Below are 10,038 nucleotides of genomic sequence, written 5' to 3' on the forward strand. Positions count from 1 at the left end.
CTGCTGGCCGTTGGCCCCGCCCACCGCGCGGAGGGGCGGGGCCTGGTAGCCGCCGCGGGGCTGGCGGGAGCGGAGGCCTGTGAGGAAGTTGGGCTGGCCCCTGCGACTCGTCCCGCCGGGGCCTAGGAGAGCGGTGCCTGCAGTCCGCCCCAGCGCTCCTCTTCTCCTGCGGGCCAGGTCAGACCCAGCCGGAGGCCACGGAGGGCTCCTCGCGCACACAAGGGCCAGACCAGACCCCCTGTCCCTGCACACGTTGGCCGAGGACCGATGTCCTTCGCTTCCTTTTCACTAACGTAACCGCGCTGCAGGGTTAGTCCTCGCTTTGCGCCTGGGAAGGTGACTTAGCCCGACGCAAAATCCAGGGATGCAGCAATTGAAGGTGTGGGTTGGTTTTAGTTGAAATTGTTCCCTGCGAGGCTGGTAATATTTGAAGTCTGAAGCTTTGTGGAGTCCTGCCAGCTGGGTATGTTCGGCCAGTCCGATGATGCTGGGTGTTTTGCAGTACAGTGGCTAGAAACGCTGTCGTTTGGTAACCTGGCTGGATCGCAGTGTGGATGGGTCCTGAAGTAAACCACAGCTTCCCTGCTGGGTCTTCTTCCAGTAATTTGAAATGTAGCTGTGATGGACATAAGTCGTTTTTCTCATTCGCATCTGGATTCTCTAAGACTCTTATTGCAAATACCATGAAATGTTTTTACGTACGCTTCAGTGGGATGCCGAGGGTTTTTGTCTGGGGGTCAGGCCACGTGCAAAAAAACACAAGACTAGGAAATGTTTAAAGGACATGTTTCATAAAATGCAAACACACATGTGGCTGTATCCTCCGTTCCCCCTAGAGGATGAGCAGGTGCTCTAAGGTTTCTTTCACGTTCTATTCGTACAATTGTTCTTCTGAACTGTAATGACTAATCCTGTCCTGAAGCTACTGAAATTTGAGAGAAGTGTAGTACAAATAAGTAAGTATGACTTGTGGCCAACCTTTGAGAATTGTGATGTATCCTTTCTCGTTGTTGGGTTTTTTGGGCATACCTTGGATCTTGCACACACACATTTTATCTTGGTGTAGATATTTATAGCCAGAATATACACCATTTTGTCTTCTGTGTCTTCAGTTCTCCTTCCCTTTGATTTTCATCCTAATATTCCCCTTTCTTCTCCAAAACGCTAGCATTGCTTTAAGTCAGTGATGGGCAAAATGCAGCCCGGGGGCTGGATGCAGCCCGCCAGGCCATTCTATCCGCCCGGGGGCCCTAAAAATTTAGAAAATTAATATTTATCTGCCCTGGGCTGCCTGTCACAGGCCCTCAGTGGCTTGCCAAAACTCAGTAAGCGGCCCTCTGCCCAAAATAGTTGCCCGCCCCTGCCTTAAGTCTTGCTTTGGATGATGTGCAAGAACTTGGAATTGCAGCCACAGCAAAATAAGGCTGTTAAGGGACCTGAGAAGGTCCTCTAGTCCAGTTCTGTGCTCAGGATAGGATTGTACCCTCTTGAACCACCAAGAAAAATGTTTGTATAACCTGTGCTTAACAACAGCTAATGGAGGAGTTTCCACAGCCTCTCTAAGTAAACTGATGTAGGATTTAGGATTTGAGCCTCCATATGGAAGGCAGAATAGTCTTGAACCTGATGATGCTTCAGGATGTATTGCACCGCTCTGATATTCCAGGGAGCATTGCCATTTTGTTGGCCGTTTACAAAGTACTTTCCTCCACAGTCCTGTAGCTCTGCTAGGGGAGGAAAAGGAACGGGGTCATGGCCCTGCAGAACACCATCCCTTAAGCCTCAGGAGTGGTTGTTGGCTACGAGTGGTCCGTTTCACTGAGCTGCTGCGTTGGGGAGAGAGTTTTTGGTTCCACGATACTATCACAGAGAGTGAGCACAATTTAGATGGAGGTTTCTAGAAACTGCTAAGCAGGTAGTACACTAGAACCTGCATTTTTTTTTTGTATAGGGACGATTTGCAGCACACAAGTCACAGTGGGTTGCCAAATGAAGAATGAGCCACTAAGGTGCCTGCTGTGGCTTATGTTTCAAAAGGGCACTACTTCTCTGATCACGTGGAGCTGCTAGGATCCCATGTAGCTAACCACAGAAGCAATGTCCTTTAGCCACAATAAATAGCTGTTTGCTGTGGATATATATGTATTCTCAGCTAGTTCATCTTTGCAGTAGGATAAGGAACCCAAGCCTACAAAGAATCTAAGTTTTCCTGTACTACATCTCAAAGACTTGCTTGAAAAGTGGGTTGGTACTTTAATTCATTTTCAAGTCCATTCCTCCATGACTGATTCACAATACTTGTACACTTCTAATTTAGTCACTGTGTATCCTACCAAGATTAAAGTGAGGTCTAAGCACTTCCAGTTTCCATTTACCTCAGAAAGTTTGTAAGTACATTTTCCCCAGTAACAGTGAAGGCCAAATGATCAGCTTGTCCCCTGGAGATACAGCAGAATCAGACTAAAAACCTCTTGCGCTTAACAGTGAAAGGACCATAATGCTACCTTCTGCTTGAGGCAGTAGCAACAGGCCGCGCTCCCCACTTAGGCAATGGGCAGGACAGGCAGGTGGGAATGCCAGTGTCCCCCCTGTGAACGCCAGCTGGGGAGTGGAAGCGCTGGATGAAGTGCTGTGGCCACGTCCGGGAGCACCGTGGCCAGGTCACTGTCCAGTTGCTGGTGAGGCATGTGCCCCCCCCCTCCCTCCCCAAACTAAGGTGGCACCAGTTGCTCATGACTTGAGGTACAGGAAAGAATTAATGTAGTTTTGGTTTTCATTAGAAAATAGCAGATAGTAGCAGGGCTGTTTAGAGTAACTTTTTCTCCATTCTGTCTCCAACATTTCTGTTTCTGGCATGGGACAACCAGGCCCCAACTATGCACTAAGCTTAGGATATATCTTCACTATGGATTTCTGTCAGCTGTTCTGTGTTACTATGAAGAGACATAGTCTTTGATCAACACTGCTTCGTCGGCAAAAGTCTCTTGACCCAGTTATACAAGCAAAACTATTCTTTTGCCACTCTAGCTTGTTTTGGGAAGTATTTGTATGCTGTCAGTACAAAACTTAACTATCCTGGCATGGTTGCATCTGTTCAAGGAGTGCTTTGCCAGTACGGAGTAGTGCAGTTCTTTAAATCAGTAAAACACTATTGCAGGCAGGGTTTCCAACTCTGATGCATTAACGGTGTGGTCAGTACTCCCAAAAGATCTTTTCTTACAGCCACATTTGGTGACGATATGTGATTATAAAGAATCCCAAATTTTATTTTTTTAATGACTTCTTATATTACACTTAAGTTTGAAAGCATACCCTGAGTAGTGAATCCAAAGAGCTAAGGAGCATAATGTAACAAGTGCAAATTTTGTGTTATCCAAATTTCAGAGGGCGTTTTTACATGTGCTCTGGGAGTAGGGGGAGGCGCTTTATTTAGAGTAGATCCAAGAGCTGTTCTAATTAAAGCGCCTGCAGCATCTCCTGTATCAGCATCTCTGCGCTTCAGTATGACAGTGGGGGTGCTTTCACTAAAACTCATCAAATGAGCTTTAGTCAGAAGTGCCCCCACCAGCATTTTGAAGCACAGGGATGCTGATACATGAGATGCAGAGGCTGGCTGGATCACACCAATTAGCATGCTCCAGTAGGCTCGATTAATTGGGTCTGTTCTGATATGCTGTAATTACAGCATGTCAGAGTAGCCTCATGGCTCGTGTACAGGCACCCATGCTCTTTAAGTCAATCTAATGATTTTTTTTCTGGGGAGAGCTGGACTCAGGAGTTTTGGACACTTGCATTTGGCAGTACTGTCCACTATCTACATACCAGTTCTACATACAATATGTTTTCAGCACTTCCTTTTTAAAATTAATTTTCCCCAACCTGTTTTAAATTCCCACAGCAGCATTAAGATGATTTTAGTTTAAAATATAGAAATATGTTTTCATAATGGTCCCAAGACTGGATCTCCACTTGAGAAGAAGCACATACAGAGTAATGGTCTCAAGACTAGATATCTATATGAGAAGAAACACACACTTACTTTTTAGGTACAAGGCATTCCTCTCATATGGCTGTGACCTAAAGACTTTTAATTTTACTTTTTACTTTTTTAACTCTTAACTTTGTTGATTGAAATATTTTGACTGTGAATACCTGAATACCAGGGATCCGGGTTTTCCATTTCCCACAGATAAACTAAGTAAACCATGGCTTTTACCAGAGGCAAACATGGATTTCTCATTTTACCGGAGAAGCCTGCAGATTTTGCAGGTTTGGGATGAGCCTTCTGCAGGCTGGCAGAGTTCCAGCCTGCAGGGGGCTGGGAGGGAGTGGGAGGAGGGTGGTCAGGCAGGGGGCGCAACATGCACGTATATGCACATAGTGCTAGGCAGCCTAGAGAGCAGCTCCCAGAGGTAAGTGGGGAGCAGGGAAATTGAGCCCTTATAGAGAGGGAGGGAGGGAATTGGGCAGGACTAGGACTGGGGCTGCTGCAACCAACAGCCAGGGCACAATGGAGTCTAGGGCTCTGATTTTCCCCCATGGTTGGGAACAGCAGCTGATCTGATCTCCCAGCCCTTGACTCTGTCCAGTATGCACCCAAGGCTGGGAGCAGGGAGCAGCTAATTGGCTTCTTAATTGCCGGTGCAGGGGAATGATCCTGGGCTCTCCCTGCACCAACAATATGGCACCATGTGATCTGATCCCTGATCCCACAATTGTACTTTCTGCCATGCACATATATCATGGCAGGAAGCCTGGTTTTGGGATCACACATCAGATCCCCTGGCACCTTTAGTTGAACGTCAGCCAGGGGCCTGAGTTGGAGACATGGAAATTCTGTATAATGGCATTAAGTCTTTGTGACCAGCACTGACTGGTTTTCTTGATCCTGTCAGGGGCAAAACCCTTTAATGCAGATGGGAGTAGTTCCATTGACTTCAATGGCCTGTAAATCACATCTTTAAGAAGCATTTTCTCTTCTTTCAGTTTGAGCACTGGAATGCTATGTTTTGTGGGGTTGTAAATCCCATTTGTAAACCAATGGTGAGTTATTAGCCATGAAGAAATGGAGATTACTCCAAGCAGAGAGAGAGGTAATCCTAATTCTTTTAGTCATGGCAATGAAGGACTTTGTTTCCACCCCAAAAAGCAACTTAAATTTAGGGGCTCATCCCCAGTTTAATAGAAAGCAATCACCTGCGTTCTGCTGTTATGAAGGATGGGACATGTTTGTACGCATTCAAATTTTATAAGTATACTTCCTATGGCTTTGTCTTTCTCTTCTGGGTGCTTGTGGAGAAAGCTATCTGTTCAAATGATTTTATCAATTGGAAGAAATGGCAGGCCTTGCTGTATACCCAAAACATATCCAACTAGAGGAGGGAAATTCTATGGGACATGTGAAATTGATTACTTTAAACACTGAAGTCATGAATGATACTGAATAGAAGTTCTGAACAGGTACTGCTATTCAGGCTGAGGAGAAAGTGGTGCTGTCCTTCAGATCTAGAACTATGCACGGAAACTATCCACAAGAGATACTAGGGTTCACATGGGATTCCTTCTCTCCCAGCCGTGCAGTCTCCTGTTGTGAGGAACAGACCATGTGGACAAGTAAAGCCAGAGGCAAAATCTGGCTGAGCAGCTGCAGAAAGCAACTCAAGTAGGGAACAAGGAACACCAGTGACATCAGACAATTTTCTTCAGTTTTTACTGTGAAGAGTCTATCCTCTGTGATGATTTGCTGTGTGTCCCATCCTGAATTTACTGTATTCATTTCCTCTACCCCTTCCGTTCCTTTGTCTTTCTGTTCACCAAATCACTAACATATTTCCCCTGAAAGGGTTTAAATAAAAAAGGAAGAAAACCCCATACCATTGCATCATTTGTCCTGGTTGTACGTTGTATCTTGTCCCCCCTACTCTTTGTTGGGCCCGGGGTGTTTCCAGTCTCTTTGAGGTGCAGGAGCTGTTCTGTGTTTGTACAGTGCTAAACACTGTGGTCCCAAGCACAGTTGGCCTTTAGTTGCTACTGTAATAGATATGATCAATACATGAGTTTCTCAGTGTTGGCTTGGCCTTTAACTCTGTGTAAGCTTTTGACAAGACACATTTGGCTGTTTTTAGCTTGTTTTTAGATATAATATTTCTGATCCAAACATGGAAATATTGAGGTAAATCCTCAAGTAGCACAAACTGGCATAGTTCCCATTAGGCAATGCTCCCTTATGCTGACTGGAGATTGGGATTATTGTTTTTCAAGATCAGATAATTCTGCAACAGTTGTAGTTTGGTGTTTCAAATTTATCAGGAAAAATTGTTTTGCCCTTAAAAGATTATAAGTTTCAAGCCAAAGAAATTGGAGTGCATTATAAATCACTAAAAAAGGAAGGTGAGTTTGAATTCAAGTCTTAGCTGTGTTGAATGCAACTCATTGGCCTAGACCAGGGGTTGTCAATCAGGAGTATGCGTACCCCCAGGGGCACTTAGAAAGGTCCTAGCGGGTACAAGTGGGATGGGGCACAGCAGTGGTGTCTCCCCCAGTGTGTTTCTATGCTCCCACACTGTGACCGGAGTCACCTTGTGCCGGGTGCTGGTGAGGCTGAGGGAGAAGGGAGGCATGGCTTGACCAGGAACAAAGTTTGACTCTCCCCTGTGCTTCCCCAGCCCGGCTGCGCTGTCCCAAGGGCAGTGTTGTAGCGTGGCATACTTCGCCTGCTTAACTGGGGGAGTGGGAGGGATGTGCTGGGCACCACCAGCTCCCCACGGCACACTGCAGCACCTCCCTGCCCCCCACCACAGCTCATTCTCCAGATTAGCCATTACCCACTTAGAGCAGCGCCTTGGGGGGGGGGCACGAGTGTGTTTTGTACCTGCCCCCGGCAGCACACGATTGGCCAGGTGTGAAGCCCATCAGCAGACAGCAGAGCCACACATGCAACCGACCGTGGCAAAGCAACGTGGGGCACAGTGGCGAAGATGGCGACAGCAAACATCTGTGCTGGTGCCTGAAAGTGGTTGTAAATTGAATTAGTGCCTGATTAATCTGCTCCCAGGCCTGCTAGCCCAGCAGGGTACCTTTGGCAGTGCAGTTGCTGTCCATGCAAGGCAGTGGGGCTCTGGCTGCCACCAGCTGCTTCTTTGACAGTCCCTGGACAGGCAGCTGGGCTCCCATTGTCCCAGGACCCAGCCTTGCCTGGGCCACATTCACCCCTGCCCCAGCCTCACTACCTTCTGCACTGTGGGGGTCACCATCTGTCCCCCCCCAGCCCCTTCCCTCCACACATACTCTCACCCTGCTGAGGGGTGGGGTGTGTGTTTGAGTCTGTGCCTGCATCTGTGTGTGTTTGTCTGTGTCTGTGTAGCAGAGCACGCTGTGCTCAATTTACTATCAGGGGCCTGAGCAGTAGCCAGGCAGCCTGCAGCTGCCTGTGGTGGTAATAAGCAGAGTTGCCTGATTAGGGAATGAGACTCAGCTGCAGTATGTAAGGGCTGAGTTCCCCAAACTTCAGGGCAGCAGTTTGCTACTACCAGCTGAGGAGGCAACATCTGGCTGAGCTGCTGCCTGGGACATCTTAGAGGTAAGGCCTAGGGCTGTGGGGAAGGAGGAGGCCCTATGGTCCTGAGCATGACCTGAAACTGCACCCTGCAGGGGAAGGGTGGCTTGGTGGAGCTACCTGTGGTGGGATAGTTCCCCAGAAATGCCAGGACCATTACCTCCCTGGTGAAAGGCTAGTAGGGGCACCTGAAAACCTCAGCCCTCACGTCCCTGGTGGGTAAGATCTGAGACAGGGAGCCCAGACTCACTGCAAGCACCAAGGCAGGGCCTAGGTCAGTGGAGGGACCTGCGGCAGCATCCAGTCTGGCAGGAGAGCCTGGGCGCATTATGGAGACGGGTGTTAGGCTTCAGGGGGGATGGGGCTTGGATCCCTAGTCCCATTGTGAAGGGCTTGAAGCCCAGTGAGGGGGCCTGGGGCCTAGAGATATAGAGAATGGTTGATGCCTGGGGACAGAGTTTGGAGCCCGAGTGTGGGGCAGGCTTGGAGCCCAGGGACAGGGCTTGGAACCTGAGGACAGGATTTAGAGCTGGGAGAGGCTTGTGGCCTGGGGATGGGGCTTGGAGCCTGAGGAGAGGGCCTGGAGCCTAGGGAAGGGGCTGGTAGGGCCAGAGATGGGACTGGGAGCTCAGTTGATGAGATTATGATGAGGCTGGGTGTTAGCTCATAATGGTGATGAGGCCGGGTGTTAGGCCAAGAAACATTTACGAGGCGTGGGACGTCTCAAGGGAAGGTCGGAACATGTACAGTGGCCCTTGTCATTAGGGCAGGTAAAGGGTAACCTCCCGCCTGATTAACATCAGATAATCAGAACATCAAGGCATGGCAGGAAAGATGGGCGGGCCTAGATTGAGATCAGCCCCAGGATGCCCGCTTGTTACAGTCTGCATCTGCATGCATGTGTCTGTCCCCTGCTAACCCAGTGGGAGCAGGCACATGGCGTTGCATGGCCTTTGGGGCAGTGGTAGCTGGGGGCAGAGTCCAGCCTGCAGCAGCAGCTGCCTCTGCCCCACACACAGATCTGTGGGGCACATGACCCCCAGGCCTCCGCCAGGGTGTGCACAGCAGCAGAAGCCCCCTGTCACACTAGGTTGAAAATGCCCAGTTGTGGCTAGGTCAGTGGGCTGGACACCAATGAGGACGCAGTTTATGATTAATATGCAATATTTATTTGGCTTTAACCTATAAAATATTGACAACTTAAGCAAATGATTTCCTATATAATACTAATGTACGACAACATACAATAATCAAACAATCAAAGCTGAGGAGCAATGTCTGTTGGGTCATGAGGTTCGGGTCAAGGGCCCTTGCTTTCAAAACCATGAATGGTTTTGGTGCGGCTGGCCAGGACCCTAGTCTGAGACCTGGTCAACAGCTCATATTTCTTAAAAGGTCATTTAACAATCAAAACATAATTAATCAAAACAATCACAAACAGCTAAACGGGAAATTACGTCCGTTGAGTCACGGGGTTCAGGTCAAGGCCCCTTGCTTTCAAGATCACGGATGACCTTGGTGCGGCTAGCCAAGACCCTAGACCCAGACTTGGTCAACGGCTCATGTCTTTTACAGGAAAGACAGACAAATACAAACATAAATAGCTACAGTCTTACATGCATGCTTACCACTACAGCAAACAAAAGGAGCAGCTTCATAGCTGGGAATGTTAGTCTCTTCACGGAGGCCTCAAGAACAACCCGAGGCAGTGCTCGGGGGGCAACCCTGCAGGTGATCAGTCCGCGGGCCCTTTGACGCTTGAAGTTACAGTTCAAACTTCCCCTGTCAGGGCCTTGTGGCTTTACTCTTTTATACCCTTACTCTTTTTCACTTATTTTTACTGGCCAATTGTGTTACCTTCCTGCCAGCATTCTGTTTACTCGTCAGCAGCCCCTTCCTCATGAAGTCCCCTCATTGTCTTTTGCTTAGCCAATTATGTTGCAATTTCCTTCCTGCTTCGATGGCAGTTCAATGCGATTGACTTCCCTGCCTTGTGAGCGTGACAGGGGTCACCTGTCTAGAGGCCTGTGTTATGGCCTAGCATTCTGCCATTTCACTGCGGTCTGGCCATTCATTTGGGGAGATGCCCGTGACACCCCCCCTTCACCCCTGGACAAGCCACCTGGGCTCCGAATGTCCCATGACTTGCCCTGGCCCCAGGGTCCCATTCACCCCAACCCCTGCCCCACTCCCTCACTGTGGGGGCATTGATCTGTCCCCATGCCCCTTCCCCATGACAGACCTGCTGCGGGGGGGGGGGAGCGGGCATGCGCATGAAAGTTTGCATGTGCTCAGCCCCCCCCCCCAAATAAAATTTTCTTGATTTTTCCACTGTAGCCCCCAGGGGCAGTTTCAACATTGGTGGAGTGCCAGAGCACCGAGGCAGCTCAACTGAACATGGGTAAGTTCCTCAAGTGCAAAAGAAAAGTGGAGGAAAAAACACAAAAGGCTGTACTACAGAAAGTGCAAAGTGACAGAAAGTT

At 48.7% G+C, this 10,038-nt stretch overlaps 1 long non-coding RNA gene across 1 annotated transcript; it reads left to right on the forward strand.

Moving 5' to 3' along the window:
• Window positions 1-4,700: 4,700 nt before the first annotated feature.
• Window positions 4,701-5,635, forward strand: LOC109289595. Its single transcript, XR_002095418.1, has 2 exons — window positions 4,701-5,093; window positions 5,461-5,635. It is a non-coding gene; the product is annotated as an uncharacterized LOC109289595 (long non-coding RNA).
• Window positions 5,636-10,038: the final 4,403 nt, after the last annotated feature.

Source organism: Gavialis gangeticus, unplaced genomic scaffold (assembly GCF_001723915.1).
Source record: "Gavialis gangeticus isolate Ggan-Ray unplaced genomic scaffold, GavGan_comp1, whole genome shotgun sequence".
Lineage (NCBI taxonomy): Eukaryota > Metazoa > Chordata > Crocodylia > Gavialidae > Gavialis > Gavialis gangeticus.